This window comes from Gorilla gorilla, chromosome 14 (assembly GCF_029281585.2).
Source record: "Gorilla gorilla gorilla isolate KB3781 chromosome 14, NHGRI_mGorGor1-v2.1_pri, whole genome shotgun sequence".
Classification (NCBI taxonomy): domain Eukaryota; kingdom Metazoa; phylum Chordata; class Mammalia; order Primates; family Hominidae; genus Gorilla; species Gorilla gorilla.
Window position 1 is genome coordinate 52,090,252 of NC_073238.2, and position 22,968 is coordinate 52,113,219.

The 22,968-nt window shown below is 33.6% G+C and overlaps 1 protein-coding gene across 2 annotated transcripts in view; it reads right to left on the minus strand.

The window, feature by feature from the left end:
* Positions 1 to 22,968, minus strand: part of TRPC4 (transient receptor potential cation channel subfamily C member 4) — a 228,466-nt gene that overhangs the window by 164,323 nt on the left and 41,175 nt on the right. The window lies entirely within an intron of this gene.

Sequence of the window (22,968 nt, forward strand, 5' to 3'; positions counted from 1 at the left end):
AATGCAAGAAATATCTACATTTATTTTATAAAATTAGTTTCCAAACTATTGGAGAGGTAGTGATCAGCTAGGTTCATAGTTTACAAGAGGACTAATTTCTAATAATCTACTCCCATAGTATGCATTTAGTATTTAGTTGTTTCAGCTTTAGTTTTATAAAATTGAAAAAGTATGATTTTGTATAAAATTAATGAAAATATGAATGTATTACTGATACTAGAAATATTCTCCAAATGTAATATATAGGTGTATGTAGATAGCTGTATGAGCTACTAAAGATAAAATATATATGTGTGTACAGAAATGCATTTTTACCAGTCACCAATCATATGAATAGAATAGGACTAACAGGACACTAAATAAAAATAATAGCTAAAATATAAACTGATATAAACCATAAAATTATGAATACAATATTGATGCTACAGACTTTATGATACAAATTAATATGAATTTTATTATAGTAAATATTTCAAGTAAAAAGTCCCACAAGAGTATTTCCCTTATATTTAATGGTTTCGGTTTTTAAGCTGAAAATCAGTAAAATATTTTAAAGGAAATAAACATTTTCGACATTTCAAATTTATGAAGAGTAATAAATACTAACAAATCACCTAGACAATTGTAAGGCATTAATTTTAAAATGTTTCAAATAATCAAGCATTTTGTTGTGCTTCTTTTGACAGGAAATATTTGAACGAATATTTATCAAAGCATGAAGTCAGTCTACATCTTATTTTTGACATAAATAAAAAAGTATGTCCAAAATGTGAACATATTTTATTGTTACTGTGGAATGTAACATAAAAGTTTTCTAAAATTGTTTTTCCTAAATAAGGAAGATAATTTCATTATGGCAAATAATGAAAGTCAGCATCCCTCTCCTCTGGCAGAGAATCTATGTAAGTGATCTTGAAAGACAGTGTAACATCACTCACAAAACAGCCAGAATGAATGAAATAAACAATGTCCTCCTGCATCATCCTTCACTCCACTTCTTCACTCTACTCTAGGTACAGCTGGGAATCATAACTGTGCAGCATTAAACAACCTGTTTAAATTGAGTGTGAGGGCAGTCGCTTGCATATATGAAATAAACCTTTGTTATGGGTTTGGGAGAGTTAAGAAATAAAAAAAAGCTTATAAATCTTTTATTCTAATATCACATAACTGAATATGATGACCAAGCCAAATACTTAAAACAGAATAATTAGTAATTCATTCTGTCATTTATTAATCTATGAACACTTTATTGAATGTCTACTGTCTTTGGGCACTAAGTGGGTATTACGAATTGTAGAGATACTGCTTTTCCTTCTAAAATGTTCCTATTTTCAGGTTGCAAGGAAGGCAGAGAAGACATCGAGCATAATAAAGTAAGGATATTTAGAAAGATTTATAGACACTCAAAAAGGCTCACAGATAGGTAACATTTGAGCTGGATTTTGAAGGATGAAAAATATGTAACTAGGGAACAAAAATAGAAGGTCATTTTTGGAAGAGAGAATCAACAAAAGAATAGAACCTTGAAAACTGCATGCACACTTAATGGAGATGGTTTGACTAGAGGGAAGTTCTAGACTTACATATAAATCAATGAAGATAATTCTATAGCTATGTAAAAAAATACTGTCAAACACACTAATTAATTTTAAAAAGCTTTGTTGAATGCTTACTCTGTACTAGAAACTGGGTTTAAAATACTTTCACTGTTTTCTTTAACTTTTTATTTTAAAATGATTTCAAACTTACAGAACTGTTGCAAAAACCATACAGAGAGTTTCCTTATGCCTTTTAGCTTCTGCTGATGCTAGTATCTTACATAAACATGTTTCTTTAAAAAAATTAGGAAATTAGTTTTGGTAAATACTGCTAACTGAACCACAGACTTGATTAGGATTTCACCTTATTTTTGTCTAATATTTTTATTCTCTTTCAGGATCCATCTCAGGATACCACATTGCATTTAGTCATCATGTCTCCTTAACATTCTCCAATTTTGTGACAATGTCGGAGTTGTTCCTTGTCTTTGATGATCTTGGTACTTTTGAGGATTACTGGTCAGATATTCTATAGAATGTCCCTCAACTTAGGTCTGCCTGACTTTTCTCATGATGAAACTGAGGTTATGGATTTGGAGACAGTCCCACAGAAGTGATGTGGCCATTTCAGTGTATTGCTGCATGATACCAACATGACTTAATACTGGTGATATTAACCTTTATCACTTGGTTAAGGTCATGTCTGCTAGCTTTGTTCATGGTCTTCTATCTAATAGAAGCAAGTCAGTAAGTCCAGCTCATACTCAAGATGAGAGGAATTAACTAACTTACTAGTGAGAAATTTCTTAAAAAGTTTTTAGACATATGTCAGAACCACAAAAATAATTAATAAATGTTTTGGGAAGATATAAATAGTCCTTTTTCTCCTTACAGTTTTGCCCACTGATTTCGGTATACATCAGGGGATCTTGCCTGCAGCATTTCTTACTGTTGTATTCTAAGGGTGATTTTCTATTTCCCTCATTCCTTCTACAAATATTACTTTGATTTCTTAAGGAAAAATTGTCCTCTTCTATGTCCATTTATTTATTTATCCATATCATTTATTTATGTCATTATGGACTTATATATATTTATTTTATTTTTGAGTTATAACCTGATACTATTATTGTTTCTTTTATTGCCCAAACTGTCTCATCTTTGTCCATTGGGAGCTTTTGCAGGTTGGCACGAGTGTTCTTTTGACATGCTTTCATCCTTTTTATTTTTTATTTTATTGAGAACTTATTCACTTTCTGTCACTACAAGAGGCTTCAGGCTCATCTTGCATTTTCTCTGCTCCAGTTCTGGAAGCAATCTTTTTTCAAGGGAGCCAAATTTCCTTTTAATGAAGCATGGTGTTTAGGAATCAATATCTGGATACTAAGTGTGCTTGCTACTACTGGAATGTCACTGACTAGGCAGACAGTGGCTGAGCTAAGAAAAACGTACATGTAAACTCACCCACATATAGAGACACATTATTTTTTTCCCATCTATTTGTGCACACACACATCCTTACACACACAAAATCATTCTGATATTTATAACTCCAATCTATCACTACAGGGTGAAGAGTAAACATATAAACAATTCATGTTTTCATTTCTCCATTCAATAAATATGTATTGAATAGTTAGTAGATATCAGACACTGTAGTATACTGAGAATACTGTAGTTAGGGACTAAGTCAGATATGGCCACTGTTTTTATTAAACTTATATTAATAGCTCATGATGGGACATAGAAACAGAAGAAATTTAAATAGATAACTATGAAGATCCATTAATGGGTTGGAGGTAGCGGGCTGGTTAACAGGGATCTGAATGCTGAAATGAGTGAGCCATGAAAAGATGTGAAGGAACGGCAATGCAGGCAAAGGAAAGAGGCAGAGCCAAGGCTCTAAGGCTGGAAGGAACTTGACTTGATCCATTCTAGGTTCAGAATAAAGATCAGTGTTGCTGGAGCACTGGGAGAAATACCTGAGTATGTATATTGTGAGGCATTAAAAAGTCCCTCAATATATACACCCTGTTAATGTTAGATTTAAGATTTTCTACCTAATTGAATTGTGGCTCTGGAGGACGACAGCCTAGAAGCCACAAAATCAAAACTGTCTGGAAGGTTAAATACAGATAATAAGTCTTTTGATGGTCCAGATCTTTAAGTAACGCTTTAATGTTAGACAGTAGGCACAATATTGGAGATGGGAATTGGTTCAAAACTTCCAGAGAAGGATCAGCGTAATGAAAGCTGACATTCCCTGGGTAGGTGGTATGTCCTAGGCACACTGCCACGTTCTTCGTCTATGTTATCTCATTTTACTCTCACAGCTGCAGGAGGACATAACATTATTGTAAGTACTTTATAGATGAGGAAACTGAAGCACTGACAGAGTAAGATATTTTCCTGAAGTCAGACAACTAGTAAGTGATATGAACCAAGGCAATCTGGCGCCAGACTCCACATGCTTCCTTCCTGCCCTGTTTTGATTTTTAATCTGAAATGAGAAGAACTATGGAAAGGGAATATCAGCTCTTATAAAAAGAAGAAAAACAGAAATTATGACTGATTTATAAAGAGGTATTACTTTTATAGAGAAATAGTTTCAACTACAAAGGTTTTTATTGTATTTTATAGGTTGGAAAGTATTATTTTCATATCTCACTTTGTGAATCTATAATAACAACAAAGTGCTTTAAGTACTTAGAAGTAAATAAGATTATATTTGGTAATTTTAAGAAGCTAATTACAGACAAAGTCAATAATAAATGCATACATAATTCTAACATGTACATAATGCGTTACTGTTTTAAAGTGTTTTCAAATGTGTGACTGTTTCTTATAACACCAGGAGGAAGTATAGGATATCCATTTTGGAGGTGAGGAAAGATTGGGGAGTAATATGTCCAAGTAATCTCACACTTAAAGACACATAAAAGATAATTAAAACATTTCCATAAGGATGTGTCTTAACAACTAATAATTGTATTCACAAACTGTGAATGAGAAGTTAATTATATCTAATCCTTAATTAACAAAATTGCCATGATATTCTCAAATGGTTGATATTTTATTTTTATACGGCATAGATTATTATAAATATGTCATAAATCGGTGATAAAATTTCAGATGTGGAAGGTAACACATTGACCTTTTTCTTTAACCTTCTTGGAATTCTCTTTGTGTGAAAGAACTCAGATTCCCAACATATCTCCTGCTGAAAATGTTTTATACTATTTTTTATATAAGGTAATGAATATTAGAGAGGAATACTTTCTGTTTTACAGGCAGTATCTATTATTTTGGGATGGTGTATAATTTAATGATATGAATTTTTGCAATGCAAATATGCCACAGACAACTTATTTCTATCAATGACAAATTACATGACTGCTTATACAGTAAAGAAAGTATATCTTTACTGCTGTTTCCACATTGTATATATACCCTGTCTCCTTTCTGTGATGCCTTCACTGGGGAAGTCTTGAATTAGTAACCTACTCTTTTAAATATAAGTTCATAATTTTCTTTTCCATGATATAAGTCCGTGTTTTCTTTTCCATTTACAGTAACAATGCTAACATATAGAATGACTTCAGAAGGCCCGATGTCTTAGTGCCTGATTGGACAGGGACTTTTCTCTTGATGTTATCTGACTCTGAGGTTTTCTTCTTTTGTAGGGTATGTTTCACACTATTTGGAAGAATATGCTTTTTTTGTCTTGGATGTAAACTACTCTGGACATTACTAAATACACCCATAATTATAAAAACCTATGACTTAAAATTTATTGTCAAGGGCCTTGTACTTTAGATTTTACAATGAACATCATGATAGCAAGTCAGTAATATTAACTGATCTAATGTCAACTAAAATTCCCTTAGGATAAAATATTTCAATTAGTTCCTATGTAAAGAGTTTTTCTTGATGTCTTTACTTGTGAAAAATTCTACTGTTTATACAATGTCTTATTGAGAAAAAAAAGAAACACATTTTTCTTGAGATTAAGGTAATGTGTTTCTAAACAGAATTGGGAAGAATCAGAGATGTCATTAAAATCAGGATAAAGTAAGAACAAAATAAACCCAGAGAAAGAGGAGGAAGTTCATAGCATAACATTGGGGAAAAGGAATTTCAATAGAAAGAAGCATGCCTTTATTGAGTTTGATGAGTTCAGCTACAAACCCAAGGGACATGTTTTCTGGACAACAGACCTTCTCAAAACAAAATACAGGAATATTCGGGAGAAAGTACCAGAGGTGTCAGTCATACAAAGTTGCTAGTATATAAGAATATCAAACAATTAACAATATCACCTCTCAGAGTTCATCAGTGCACTTTTCTTCTTTACCTTCATCTTTGATATATCGAACTATTGTCAATAGAATTATTTTACACAGTGTGAGTTCCATCTGTTAACATCTATTTTGGAACAAATAAAAAGGTAGCCTCTTGATAGTACTGTACAGAACAAGGTAATTACTGAGTCTAGGTAAAGACAAAAGAAAAACTTAGCTAAAATACGTTTGCTGTTGTTGATGTTACTATTTCCCAAGAAACTTTTAGCATCTCACCAAACCCTTGTCGATACCACAGAAGCCCAGAAATACAGTTGCAACCATATATGCTGGGCATGTAGAACTCAAATAATCACTAACTCCATGGACAACTGCAATGACATTAGTGCACCTGAAAAAATATTCCTCTTGTCCCTATTAAGACCTCAAGTTGGGGCATGAAAGATTTTGTACTTGGAAGTAAACATAATTAAGTTAGGTTGAGTAGTCTTCGAAGCAAAACTGAGAGGTCAACAGGATAATTACAATTATTGCTCTTCCAGTTTTACCTGAATAATTGGAGGAGGGGAAGAAAGATCACATTCTACTAGTGTCACGTCCAAACATAAGCTGTAGTGCCTCTTCACACACTGCTCCACAGTGGGCGCTGTCCCCTGGCCTCTGTATTGCACTGTTAGCCTCCTGTGACTCAGATTTACTACTTTATTCTTCAAGAGGGCTGGACTTTAATCTCCATTCCCAGAGAACTGTCTAATGAAAACTCCAACTATTATACTGTCCATGAAGAAATCTTTAGAAAATTGCTTGAATCAATACATAGAAAAATGATTTCTGGGGCATCTTAAAAAATTGAACTTACTATATGGCCAACTTCTTTCCCTGCCCTCTCTCCATATTTGATAAGGACTTCAAATTGAGCCAGATGCACACATTTCTTTTTCTCTCTCTTCTCTCTCATATATGTTTATGATATGATATAATAGTTCTTCCCAGGCCTCAAAACCCTTGCTTGCAATCAATGCTCATAACTAGATCTTTATATCCATAAAGAGCTGCTGATTCTTATTCAAACATTCCACTGGAGCATTTGGATTAGAAATAGATCATAATTAAACAGTATCCTAAAATATGGATATTTACAAGTGTCAGAATTCACTTTTAGCCTCTGTCCCTGTCAGCAAAGTAATAATAATAAACAATGATATTAATAGTATTGTTGCTTAATTTAGTTGAAAATCAAGAGCCCCAGCATATTACATCTGGGTCATAATCATAATCATGCATTTTAGTATCTTTTTAACAGAAATAAATCAGCAGTATGAAACATTACAAACTCGTTGAGGGCAAGGCATTCAATTCCTGCTCCTCTGTCACCTCCACCTCGCTATAGAAAAGGCTGTGCTCTGGACCCACTCTAAAGCATAAAGGGAATAAATTAACCTATGGAAGTCCACTGCATTGACATGTTTCTCCAAAGAGAAACTAACACAGACTTAAAAATCTTTCCATCCTTCCAGAATTTGTGTCAATTCTGATGAAATAAATGACAAATTGTTTTACAGTAGACAAAAGCACCGAGCCAAAGGTGATTAATGAAAATCCTCTGCAGTCATATTTTGAGATCTTCCATTAAAGATATAAATTTAGGTTTGCAAATTGTTAATTTTAAGTGTGATTTTACTTATTTTCAAAAGCAGGTTCTGACACCCTTGTGGTCATAGGAGATGTCAGACATTCCTAGTTATGGACCTCTTTCAGTCTGACAGGTGCTAAAAGGCCTTGTTCCTCTCACATTTATTTCCTTTGTTTTCCTATATCTTATTTAGCAGAACTTTTCTAAGATCCTGCTCTCTTTCTTCAGAATTTAAAGAAAGAAATGAACATAACTATGAAGGAAATAATGGCCTGTGCATTCAAAGCTATGCTTCCAATTATTATCCTGTGATATGTTCAAATGGTTCACTGAAGCAAAAAAAAGCCATGGTTCTTTAGAAGGTCTTTAGTGAAGTTGAAAAGGAATGAAATTGAAAAGAAAATGATAGTCTTGGCAGGTCTGTTTCAGAAAAGTACATTAGTATATGTTTATTTTTAAATTTGGGGGGGTAGATGATTTGGTACCTACTGCAATGGCTAATGTAGAAAAAAGAGGGGTATCCCACACTAATGATTAAGTAATTCTGGAGACCTCCTTAGAATTGTAGCTAAAAGTTTGGGAAATACATTTTGATGGAACTGTGATGTACCACCCAGCTCCCCCTTCCATAAACACTTGATTGCTTCTACTATTAGGAGTGTAGACAAGAGACATCCTTCAGTTGCCAGTCCTTCAGGTATTGTCTTGTAGAACTACAGGAACTCCATCCAAAGCTACACCAGTTGGGGTAGGGCACATCCAATGACTAGTTGATGCAGGAGTATAAAGTCCAGTCATTGTGCTCCAAATAAGGGAAATACAAAGGGCTCTGCTAGCACCTAAGCATGGTATGAGATCAGCCAAGGTTACTCTATTCTGGGATCACGATCACGAAGAATTCAACCTCTTGCTCTTACCAGTCCTGTTACCTTTCTCTCCCTTCCACAGATGTAGATTCCAAAGGCATTCCTTAATAAATACCCAGCATGCTAACTTCCATCTCACCGTATGTACAATAGAGAAACCGCCTGAAACCCCCCTGAAACAGCCATCTAAGTGGCATGAAATTCCTACATCATAGTGGTAAGACTCACAAAAGGATATCATTCAATTTTTCTTTCAAAAGGGGATTGACTTCTGTCTTACAATTTATATAATTTTTTTTCTGTTACCAGCAAACCGGTTTATCCAAATGCAACTAAATAAATATAATAGGAATCTTTGGCAAAAGTTTTAATATTTTAATGACAACTTTCCTCAAACTCTAAGTGGTAAACAGATAGAATCACACCAGCAGTGTGTAGGGTTGGAAATTAGGTCAATGTAGGATGCTCTTCCAATCCTTGGAAGGTTGAGAGTGTACCCTTACTGACCTCAGCGAATATCAAAATTAGAATAAGCAAAATAAAGAGTTTAGAGTCTTTAACATAGCTAATAGAAATAGAAAACTTTCTTTCCCTAAGTTGTTACTTTTCTAATTTTATATCCTTATCCAGTAGCTGTTGTTGTTGTTTTACTTTTTTGCAGTGACTCTTTTGGATATCTTATTTTGATGGAAATCATTACCAAAAGGCTTCCTTCATAACAAAGTCCCTGGGTTTTGTGGTTTTTTTTTTTAAATCACTGACTTATAAGCTATTAAAAAATACACTACCACAGTAATTCCACCTATCTCAAACTGCAGGCATAAGATCACACGAAAAATAACATGTTTCAAGAGAGTGTAGACACAGAATGTTCAAGACAGGGGTTATATGCTGATCCAATTCATAATTTAAACAGAACCCCATTAAAAGATTTAGGTAACAAAAGGTAAGTACAACTCTAAATAAAAGCAATTACAAAGATGTAGGCAGGATCGTGTGGCTCCAAACTCATGAATAAAAATTCAGAACTGTGGGTCCACTATGAATCTGGAATGAAAATGAGAACCTAGAGCACTGATGTTATTATATAGCTTGAATGAAGTTAGACTCTGAAGGTTCACCCTGGTATATCAGATTCAGGCCTTTTGTTCTAAACCTTCCAGCACTTATATTCAGGGCTATATCAATTTCTGAGCAAGGGCTTCTAGATTTACAACTAAAAAATGACTATGATTGGGCATTAATTAACAACTTTTGGAATTCATATGAATTCAAGAATTTTCTTATCAGTCTCTTGACATGACTTGCAAAGGAAACGTGGCACAATAGAAACAAATCCAATTAATTACTTGAGGTTAATAGTATGTTCATTCTGGATTTTACAATGATGGTTTGTAAAATTTAAATCATGCTAGAAGTATTTCTGCTTTGATAAGTTAAAAATACAGAGTTCCATATTATTACACCTGAGTCTATTTTGATAAAACCAAATGCTTTAAAAACATTTCATAAATTAAGATATAATGTTATTTGATTATTATTATTCCCATTACATAGCCAAAATTATATTGAAATTGTGTATTTTAATAATCGTTTTCTATAATGTTTTTAAAGATATTTTAGAATTGGTAGATTTTCCATATTGCTAATAGGTATATATCATTATGACATAAAAGATAAATCTCTCACTGTCTTTATACTATACTAAATATTATATTATAACCTATTTAAAAACTGATAACAGCTATAGATCAAAACAATTAGACACCCATTGTTCAAAGGTTTAATCAAAATTCTAATGTGTGGCAGGATGGAAGAGTTCACTCTTGTTAAACACAAATATATATGTTGCTCCATAAGACAACTTTCTTCTCTAAATCTTGAACTGTGAAGTTAGTTAACAAATGATTTTAAAGAATAAGTGACAATAATTGAAAATTAAAATCCTCATATAAATGAATTAAACTTGATACTTTTGATTTGTGGGATGCTCTTTGGTAATATTTCCATATCTTTTCAAATTTTTTACATTCATACATATTTAATTAATTCCTATTTCTTATACCCATCTTACTTGCCTATGAATATATACCTTGGTTGTTTTTATAAAAAGCATAAACATATTACTCTAGTTTATCTCTCCAACAAACTGACCTCGAAATTTTTTGTACTCTATGTATTTTAGTTATAGCACATGTTCTATTGAAAATATTCTACATATTATCTCATTCCTCTTTTTCCACATTATTATAACTGCATGCTTTCTTAGGCACAATAGATTTAATATTCCCAGATCTTCTTTCAAATACATTGTTAATGTCATCTAAAATTCCTATATCTACTCTGCTTACATTACTGTGACAAAGTTTTTTAGTTGCACTGAATTATTAATAGATATTTAACTATTTGGTTTAATAATATATCTTAGAAGCTAATAATAAAATCAAAAATCTATTTTACAACAACAAAAATCTCAATAACAAAATTGGCAACATATGCCAAAATACAAATCAATATATGTTTGTAGAAGAACTATGATTCCAGCCAAGAGAATACACTCCCACTTAAAATAACAAAAACAACAACAAATAGGAAAATAAATGAAACAATAGATTTAAAGTCACTGGACATTATCAGCCCAGGACAGTGATCCTGAGCAACAGAGGGAAAAAGACAGACATGATTATCCCAAATACTGCCTTGAGAGAGTTTGCAGGTTGTGATACAGGGAGGGAAAAATTCAGGTGGAGCCTTTCAAACTCCCTCACTTGGGGACACAGAACTAAGAATCTGGGGAGAGGCAACACAGCTAGACTTCACAGGACAAAGTACCAGAGAGGAGAGAAGTGTGCAAAGGTTCAGACATTCTTAGAATGTTCTCCTCTAGTATTCAGCAGAGTACTCATTACCACATACATATAAGGAATTACCAGAGGCCAGGGGAAAATCATCTGTGAAGATAACAGGGAAGAATGCTTAGCACATACACAGGGTCAGGGACAGTCTATTCCCACTTTCCAAAACGGAAAAACCAAATAATTTATGAAGCTTTTAGGTAGACTACACAGAGGGTCCTGCTTTGGTGGTAAGAAATACTTAGCTGTGGAAAAACTGCTGCTCTAGTTCTGAAAATAAATATTTAATTCAAGACCCTGGCCAGGTGTGGTGGCTCACGCCTGTAATCCCAACACTTTGGGAGGCCAAAGCAGGAAGATCAGTTGAGGTGAGGAGGTCAAGACCAGCCAGGCCAACATGGCAAAACACCGTCTCTACTAAAAATACAAAAAAAATCCAGGTGTGATGGTGCTTGGGAGTTGTAGTTGGGACCTGTAGTCCCAACTACTTGGGAGGCTGAGGCAGGACCATTGCTTGAACCCAGGAGGCAGAGGTTGCAGTGAGCTGACACAGCACCACTGTACTCCAGCCTAGGCAACAGACTGAGACTCTATCAAAAAAAAAAAAAAAAAACAAGGAGATCTAATTGCTTCAAGTAAATTAACTGAGCGATAGAACATAACTCAAGATTATTTATAAAAATGCAAACATTTCTAGCACTTAACAAAGTAAAATTTATAGTATCTATCATCTAATCAAAGACTATCAAGCATATAAGTATGAAAAAAATACAAACCTTGATGAGGAGAAAATTTAATGAATCTAAACTCACCTAGAACTCACAAAGATATTAAAATTAGCAAGAAAAGGTACATTATGACAGTTCTTAAAAGTTTACTAATGATAACTACAATATGTGAGAAGTAAAATATATTGTATCATTGGATATGCTCAATGGCAGATTAGATATTGCCAAAAAGATTACTGAGCCTAAAGACATAGCAATAGAAAGTAACCAAATGGAACACATGAAGAGAAAAAATTAAAAGAGCATTAGTAAGCTATGGAACACAGTCAGTCACCCTAATATATATTTAATTAGTGCCTCTTGAGAGAGAGAAGGTTAAAAATATTTGAAAAATAATGAAAAAGATGTTTTCCAAATTTGATAATAATTGTTAACTAACAAATACAAGAAGTTTAATAAATCCCAAGCACGAGAAACATAAAGAAAACTACAGCAAGGCATGTGATAATCAAATTTCTTAAAATCATAGACAAAGAAACAAATCTTAAATCAGCCAACAATTGCTCCTTCCCTTGGAAAACAAAAAAAGACATGCCGCGTAAAGAGAAACAAAGATAAGCAACGACAACCAACTTCTTATTGGAAAAACACTAGTGAAAAAAGCAGTGGAACAGCAACTCTAAAATATTGAAAAAAAAGTCAACCTAGAATTTTATACCCACCCAAAATATCTTTTCAAACAAAGGCTAACCAACCACAAAGGCATAAAATTATAAATCAATAACAAGAAGAAATCTGGGAAAGTCACAAATAGTTAGAAATTAAATGATATTCTCTAAAATAATCAATAAATCAAAGAAGAAATCATAAGAGAAATTAGTTAATTTTCTGAGATAAATACAAGTGAAAATATAGCATACCAAAATTCATGGGATGTAAAAGCAGTGCTTACAGGGAAATTTATATTTGTGAATGCCTGTTTGACATATATCTTAAATTAATATCATAAACTTCTATCTTAAGAAATTATAAATGTAAAAATATTAAATCAAAGCAAGCAGAAGAAATAATATATATTACAGTGGATATAAGCAAAATAGAGAACAGAGAAACAATAGGAAGAATCAACAAAACCAATTATTTTAAGCAATCCATATAACTGATGAAACTTTAGCTAAACAGACCAAGGGGGAAAAAAAGAGAAGACGCAATTATGAAAATTAAGACTTAAACAGGGAACACTACTACTGATGTTACAGAATTAAAAAACATTAAAAGTGTACCACTGTATGCCAACAAATTAGATGAACTAGATGAGTAGACAAATTTTTAGGAATAAACAAGCTACCAAACAGACTGAAGAAGAAATAGAAATTCTTCATAGACTTGTAACAAAGAGATCAAATTAGTAAATTATTTTTTAAAATAACTTCACCAAGAAAAGTCTTCATAGATAAATTCTACCAAATGTTTCAAGAATTAACACCAATCATTCACAAACTCTAGCAAAAAACAGAAGGAACACTTTACAACTCATTCTATGAAGGCAGAATTATCCTGACATCAAATACAAAGACATTACAAGAAAAATCTACAAGCCAGTATATCTATGAATAGAAATAAAAAAGTCCTAAGGATAATAAAAAGACACCAAATCCAGCAGTATTAAAAAATGACTGTATATTATGACCTAGTGGAGTTACTCTAGATATGCAAATTTAGTTCAACAGATGAAAAACCAATATAATACAACAAATCAATACAATAAAAAAACCCACATCATCATAACAATAGACACAGAAACAACATTTCTCAAAGAAATTCAACATCATTTCACTATAGAAATCCTCAAAATCTAGGAATCAAATGGGATTTCCTCAATCTTGTAAAGGACATCTAGGAAAATGCACAGCTAAAATCATACTTACTGGAAAATACTGAGCATTTCATCCCTGAGATGGGGAACAAGACAAAGATGCCCACTCTCACCATTTCTTGTCAACAATATACTAGAGGTTTTGACCAGGGCAACTAGGTAAGGGAAAAAAAAAAAGGTATCAAAGTAGAAAAGAAATGAATATAACTATATCTATTTCAAGATGACATGATCTTCAAAAATAAGTAATCCATAAAAATTCTATTAAAGACTAATGAATGGATTCAGTAAATTTATAGGATATAATACGAACATAAAATTAATTATATGTTTATAAAATAAGGAATAATTCCAAAACAAAACTATAGAAACAGTTCCATGTAAAACAACTTCAAAAAGATTAAAATATTTAGGTATATGTTTAAGTGAAAGACTTGTAGTCTTGCGTTCTTTCACTTGTAGTGAATGACTTGTACACAAAAACTGCAGAATGTCATTGAAGGAAATTATAGGAGATCAAATAAATGGAATGGCATTTTGTATTCATGTATTGGAAATCTTAACGTAAAAATGACACTAATCATCAAATTGATCTATAAATTTAATGCCATCCTTATCAAAATTCCAACTTACTTTTTAAAAGAAATTGACAAGCTGATTCTCAAATGTATAGTGTAATCCAAGGGAACCCGACAAGCAAAAACAATCTGATAAAATGGAAAAAAATTTGGAGGACTTGCGTTATCTGATTTCTAAACTTACTAAGAAACTACAGTAATCAAGAATGTGTAGTGCTGGAATATTAGACATAAAGGTCAATAAAATTGATTTGAGGGTCAGAAAATAAACCCTTATGCTTATGATCAGTTGATTTTTTTTTTACAAAGGTGTCAAGAAAAATTTAATGGAAAAAAGATCTTTCAATAAACAGTGCTGAGATGACTATATATCAACATGAAAAAGAATGAAGTTGGACCCAAACTTCATACAATACGGAAAATTCAATTCAAAAAGGATCAAAGATCTAAATGTTAAGAGCTCAAACTATACATAATAACTAGCTAATGACACACTGATACAATCAAACCTGCACATATCAATATTAACCTTGAAACTAAATAGGCTAAATGTCTCACTCAAAAGGCAAAGAGGGGTAAGTTAGATAAAGAAGCAAGACCCAGCTGTATGCTGTCTACAAGATACCCATCTCACATGCAATGACACCCATAGGCTCTAAGTAAAGAGATGGAGAAAAATCTACCAAACAAATGGAAAACTGAAAAAAGCAAGGATTGATAGTTCAATTTCAGACAAAACAGACTTTAAACAACAGTGATCAAAAAAGACAAAGAGGGGCATTACATGATAGTAAAGGTTGTATTCAATGAGAAGACCTAACTATTCTAAATATATATGCACCTAACAAGAGGCACCCAGATTCATAAAACAAGTTCTTAGAAACCTACAAAGAGACTTAGATAACCATGCAATAAAAGTGGAAGACTTCAAGACCCCACTGGCAGTATTAGACAGATCATTGAGGCACAAAACTAACAAAGATATTCAGAACCTGAACTTGACAGTTGATCAAACAGGCCTGACAAACATCTACAGAACTTTCTACCCTAAAACAAAAGAATATACATTCTTCTCATATGCATGTGATACATACTCTCAAACTGACAATCCAATTGTACCTGAAACAATCTCAGTAAATTAAAAAAAAATCAAATCATACCAAACACACTCTCAGAACACAGCACAATAAAAACATAAAACAATAGTAATAAAATCATACAATTACATACAAGTTAAACAACCTACTCAAGAATGACTTTTGGATAAACAATGAAATTAAGGCAGAAATCAAGAAATTCTTTGAAATTAATGAGAACAAAATACAACATATCAGAATTTCTGGGACACAGATAAAACACTGTTAAGAGAGATATTTACAGCACTAAAGGCACACATCAAAACGTTAGAAATATGTCAAATTCATGGAAGGGCATTATATAATAGTAAAGGATTCAAATCAACAAAAAGAGCTAACTATCCTAAATATATAGTCACACAACACAGGAGCACCCAGACTCATAAAGCAAGTTCTTGGAGACCTTCAAAGAGACTTAGATACACACTGACAATATTAGACAGATCACTGAGGCAGAAAATTAACAAAGATATTCAGGACCCAAACTCAGCACTGATTCAAGTGGACCTGATAGATATCTACAGAACTCTCCAGCCAAAACAACAGGATATACATTCTTCTCATCGTGACATGGCACATATGCTGCCATTTCTGCTGAAACTATTCCAAACATTTGAGGAGAAAAGACTCCTTCCTAACTCATTCAATGAGGCCAGCATCATCCTGATACCAAAATCTGGCAGAAATACAGCAACAACAATTTCAGGCCAATATCCTTGAAGAACATTGATGCAAAAATCCTCAAGAAAATAGTCACAAACAGAATGAAGTAGCACATAAAAAAAGCTAATCCACCATGATCAAGGAGGCTTTATCCCTAGGATACAAGATTGGTACATATGCAAATCAATAAATATGATCCATCACATAAACAGAACTAAAGACAAACACCACATAATTATCTCAATAGACACAGAAAAGGCTTTCAATACAATTAAACACTCATTCATATTAAATATGCTCAATAAACTAGATATTGAAGGAAAATACCTCAAAATTAAAGAGCCATCTCTGACAAACCCATAACCCACATATTACTAAATGGCACAAGCTGGAAACATTCCCCTTGAAAACCAGCACAAGACAAGGATGGCTTCTCTCACCACTCTTATTCAACACAGTATTGGAAGTCCTGGACAGAGCAATCAGGCAAGAGAAAGAAATAAAAGGCATCCAAATAGGAAGAGAGGAAGTCAAACTATCCCTGTTTGCAGACAACATAAGCCTCTAACTAGAAAACTCCATAGTCTCAGCACAAAAGCTTCTTAAGCTGATACACAACTTCAGCAAAGTCTCAGGATACAAAATCAATGGGCAAAATTTGCTAACATTCCCATAAACAAACAACAGTCGAGCTGAGAGCAAAATCAGGAATGTAATCCCATTCACAATTGCCACAAAAAGAATAAAATATCTAGGAATATAGCTAACCATGGAGGTGAAAGACCTCTACAAGGAGAGCTACAAAGCACAAAGCTCAAAGGAATCACAGATGACACAAACAAATGGAAAAACATTCCATGTTCATGGATAGGAAGAATCAATATCCTAAAAATGGTGATATTGCCCAAAGCAAGTTATAGATTCAATGCTATTCCTATTATACTACCATTGAGATTCTTCAGGGTAGTAGAGAGAACTATTTTAAAATTCACATGGGACCAAAAAAGAGAATGAATAACCAAGGCAATACTAAGGAAAACAAACAAACAAACAAACAAACAAAGCAGGAGGCATCATGCTACCTAACTTCAAACTATACTACAGGGTTACAGTAATCAAAACAGCACAGTACTGCTACAAAAGCAGACACATAGAACAATGGAACAGAATAAAGAACCAAAAAAATAAGGCTGCACACCTACCACTATTCAATCTTTCACAAATCAGACAAAAACATGCAATTGGGAACGATGTCCTATTTGATAAATGGCACTAGGATAATAGGCTAGCCATATGCAGAAGATTGATGCTGGACCCTTTCCTTACACCATATAGAAAAATCAACTCACGATGAATTAAAGGCTTAAATGTAATAATCAAAACTGTAAAAACCCTGGAAGACAACCTAGGTAATACTATTTAGGACATAGGAACGTACAAAGATTTTATGATGAAGATGCCAAAAGCAACTGCAACAAAAGCAAAAATGGACAAATGGGACCTAATTAAACTAAAGCACTTTTGCATAGCAAAGAAAATGATTAATAGCGTGAACAGACAACCTACAGAATGGGAGAATACTAGACAAAGTCTAGTATCCAGCATCTGTAAGAAACCTAAATAAATTTCATGAAAAAAAATTAAAACCCCAAAAAGTGCGCAAAGGATGTGAACAGGCACTTTAAAAAAATGCAAATCAAAATCACAGTGAGATACCATCTCACACAAGTTAGAATGGCGATCATTAAAAAGTCAGGAAACAACAGATGCTGGAGAGGATGTGGAGAAATAGGAATGCTTTTACACTGTTGGTGGGAGTGTAAATTAGTTCAACCATTGGGGAAGACGGTGCGATGATTCCTCAAAGATCTAGAACCAGAAATACCATTTGACCCAGCAATCTCATTACGGGGTATACACCCAAAGGATTATAAATCATTCTACTATAAAGATACATGCACATGTATGTTTATTGCAGCACTATTCACAATAGCAAATACTTGGAACCAACCCAAATGCCCATCAATGATAGACTGGATAAAGAAAATGTGGCATATATACACCATGGAATACTATGCAGCCATAAAAAGGGATGAGTTCATGTTCTTTGCAGGGACATGGATGAAGCTGGAAACCATCATTGTCAGTAAACTAGTGCAGGAACAGAAAACCAAACACTGTTTGTTCTCACTCATAAGTGGGAGTTGAACAATGAGAACACATGGACACAGGGAGGGGAACATCACACACCAGGGCCTGTCAGGGAATTGGAGGCCATTGAAGAGATAGCATCAGGAGAAATACCTAATGTAGATGATGGGTTGACGGGTGCAGTAAACCACCATGGCACGTGTATACCTATGTAACAAACCTGCACGTTCTGCACATATATCCCAAAACTTAAAGTACAATTAAAAAAAAATACATGTGGCCAACAAGCATATGAAAAAAAATTGAAAAAAACCATTAATAATAGGAAAAGGATATGAACAGACACTTTTCAAAAAAGACATAATTGTGGCCAGGAGGCATATGAAAAAAAGCTTAATATCACTGATCATTAGAGACATGCAAATCAAAACTACAATGAGATACCATCTTACACCATCAGAATGGCTATTATTAAAAAGTCAAAAAATTACAGATGCTGGTGAGGTTGCAGAGAAAAAGAAATGCTTATATACTGTTGGTTGGAGTGCAAATTTAGTTCATGCATTGTGGAAAGCAGTGTGGCTATTCCTCAAAGATCTAAAGACAGAAACACCATTTGACCCAGCAATCCCATTACTGGGTATATACTCAAAGGAATACATATTATTCTAATAAAAGACACATGAATGTGTATGTTTATTGTAGCACTATGTATAGTAGGAAAGACATGGCATCAACATAAATGCCCATCAATGATAGACCAAATAAAGAAAATGTGATACACCATGGAATACTATGTAGCCATGAAAAGAACAAGATCACGTCCCTTGCAGGGACATGGATGGGCTGGAGGCCATTATCTTTAGCAAACTAACACAGGAACAGGAAACCAAATTTTGCATGTTCTCATTTATAAGTGGGAGCCAAATGATAAGAACACATGGACACATAGAGGGGAACAACACATACTAAGACCTATCAAATTGGGGAAGGTTGGAAGAGGGAGAGGATCAGGAAAACAATGAATGGGTACTAGGCTTAATACTTGGGTGACAAAATAATCTGTACAACGGACCCTCATTATACAAATTTACCTATATAGTAAACCTGCACATGTACCACTGAATTTAAAATGAAATTTAAAGAAACAACAAAAAAAGATGTCAAATTAACAACCTAACATCACACCTAGAGGAACTAAAAAAACAAGAGCCAGCCAACTCCAAATCTAGTAGAAGGCAATAAACAACCAAAATCAGAGATGAACCAAAGGAAATTGAGATGTAAAAAACCACACAAAAGATCAACAAATCCAGGAGTTTGTTTTTTAAAGAAAAAATAAGATTGATAGACTACTAGCTAGACAAAGATAAAAAAGAGAGAAGATCCAAATAAACTCAATCAGAAATGACAAAGGATATATTACCACCAACCTCACAGAAATACAAAAAATTCCTTAGAGTCTATTTTAAACAGCTTTATGCATACAAACTAGAAAACCTAGAAGAAATGGATACATTCCTGGAAACACGCAACCTCCCAAGATTGAACAGGAGGATATGGAATTCCTGAACAGACCAATAACAAGTTTGGAAATTGAATCAGTAATAAAAATCCTACTAACCAGAACATGTCTAGGATATGATGAATTCACAGTGAAATTCTACCAGAGATATAAAGAAATAGTACCATTCCTACTAAAACTATTCCCAATAATTGAAGAGGAGACTCCCCCTTACTCATTCTATGAGGCCAGAATCCTCCTGATACCCAAACCTTACGGAGACACAACCAAAAAATAAAACTTCAGGCCAATATCCTTGTCAAATATAGATGCAAAAGTTGTCAACAAATACTAGCCAACTGAATCCAGCAGCACATAAAAACGTAAATCCAAAATGATCAAGTAGGCTTTATCCCTGCAATGCAAGATTGGTTCAACATGCTCAAATCAACAAATGTGTTTCACCACATAAATGGAACTAAAAATAAAAATCACGTGATTATCTCCATAGATGAAGAAAAGGCTTTCAAAGAAATTCAACATCTTTCATGATCAGAACCCTCAACAAACTAGGCATTGAAGGAACATACTTCAAAATAATAACAGCCACCTAAAAAGACTCACAGCAAACATTATACTGAATGCGCAAAAGCTAGAAGCATTCCCCTTAAAAACTGCAACAAAACAAGGATGTCCTCTCTCACCACTCCTACTGAAGATAGTACTGGAAGACCTAGCCCAAGCAATCAGGCAAGAGAAAGAAATAAAATGAATCCAAATAGGAAAAGATAAAGTCAAACTATTTCTGTTTGCAGATTACGTGATTCTATATGTAGAAAGCCCCATAGTCTCTGCACAAAAGCTCCTTGATCTGATAAACAACTTCAGCAAAGTTTTGGGATATTAAATTAATGTACAAAAACCAATAGCATTCCTATACACAAGCAACATCCAAACTGAAAGCCAAATCACGAATGAAATCACATTCACAATAGCCACACACACACACACACACACACACACAAATACCTAGGAATACAGCTAATCAGGGAGGTGAAAGATTTCTACAATAAGAATTACAAAACACTGCTCAAAGAAATCAGAGATGACACAAATGAATGAAAAAACAGTCCAAGTTCATGAATAGGAATAATCAATATTGTTAAAATAGGATACTGCCCAAAGCAATTTATAGATTCAATGCTATTCCTATCAAATTACCAATGACATTCTTCAAAGAATTAGTAAAACTATTTTAAAATTCATATAGAACCAAAGAAGAATCCAAATAGCCAAGGAAATCCTAAGCAGAAAGAACAAAACTGAAGACATCACATTGCTTGACTTCAAACTATACTACAAGGCTACAGTAACTGAAACAGCATTGAACTGGTAGAAAAAGAGACACATAGAGCAATGGAACAGAATAGAGAGCCTAGAAATAAAGCCACATGCCTACGTTCATCTAATCTTTGATAAAGTTAACAATAGCAAGCAATGGGGAAAGGTCTGTCTATTCAATAAATGATGCTGGGATAACTGGCTAGTCATACGCAGAATATTGAAACTGGGTCTTTCCTTACACAATATACAAAAATCAGCTCAAGATAGATGAAAGATTTAAATGTAAAACCTAAAACTGTAAAAATCCTGGAAGATAACCTAGGAAATACCATTCCAGACACAGGCCCTAGCAAAGATTTCATGATGAAGATGCCAAAAGCAATTATAATAAAAACAAAATTGACAAATGAAACCTAATTAAACCAAAGAACTTCACACAGGAAAAGAAACTATTAACTGATTAAACAGACAACCTACAACATGGGGAAAATATTTGAAAAAAATGCATTTGACAAAGTTCTAATATCCAGAATATATAAGTAACTTAATTTACAAGAAATAAACAAACAACCCCATTAAAAAGTGGACATGAACAGACACTTTTCCAAAGGAGACATACACAAAGACAACAGGCATGTGAAAGAAGGCTCAACATCACAGATTATTAGAGAAATGCAAATCAAAACCACAATGAGATACCATCTCAAATTAATCAGAATGGTTATTTTTAAAAAGCCAAAAAATAACAGATGCTGGCGAGGTTGTGGAGAAAAGGGAATGCTTATACAGTGCTGTTTGGAATGATAATTAGTTCCGCCATTGTGGAAGGCAGTTTGGGGATTTTTCAAAGAACTTAAAATCAAAATACCATTTAACACGCCCATTCCATTATTGGGCATACACCCAAAGGAATATAAATTACTCTACCATAAAGACATGCATGTGTATGTTCATCACACCACTATTCATAATAGCAAAGACATGAAATCAACACAATGCCCAATAATGATAGATTGGATAAAGAAAATGTGGTACATATTCACCATGGAATACTACGTATCTATGAAAAAGAATGAGATTATGTTCTTTGCAGCAACATGGATAGGCCTGCAGGCCATTATCCTAAGCAAACTAACACAGGAACAGAAAACCAAATACCACATCTTCTCCCTTGTAAGTGGGAGCTAAGCATGGAGTACACACAGAAACAAAGAAGGGAACAACAGACACTGGGGCCTACTTGATGGTGTTTGGTGGGACTAGGGTGAGGATTGAAAAACTACCTATCAGGTGCTGTGCTTATTACCTGTTCATCAGACTCACACAACACACAATTACCTATATAAACAATCTGCACATGTACCCCTGAAACTAAAAGTTAAGAAAAAGTTTAAAAAGAGCTAAAAACTATACAATTCTTATTGAAAACATAGGTATAAATCCTGAAGACCTTGGATTTTGCCATGATTTCTTACATATGACAATAAATCACAAGCAACCAAAGAAAAAATAGATAAGCTGGATGTTATCAAAATTAAAACGCTTTTCCTTAAAAGGACACTATCAAGAAAGTAAAAGACAACACACAGGATGAAAAATAATTTGCAAATCATGTCTACCAAAGGTCTTGTGTCCAGAATATAAAAAGAACAACTAAGCCTCAAATATAAAAAGGCAAATATTCAGATTTTTTAAAAAATGTGCAAAGAATATTAACAGTCATTTCTCTAAAGATTACAAATGGCTATTAAGCACTTGCAAACATGCTCCATATCATAAGTCATTAGTGAAA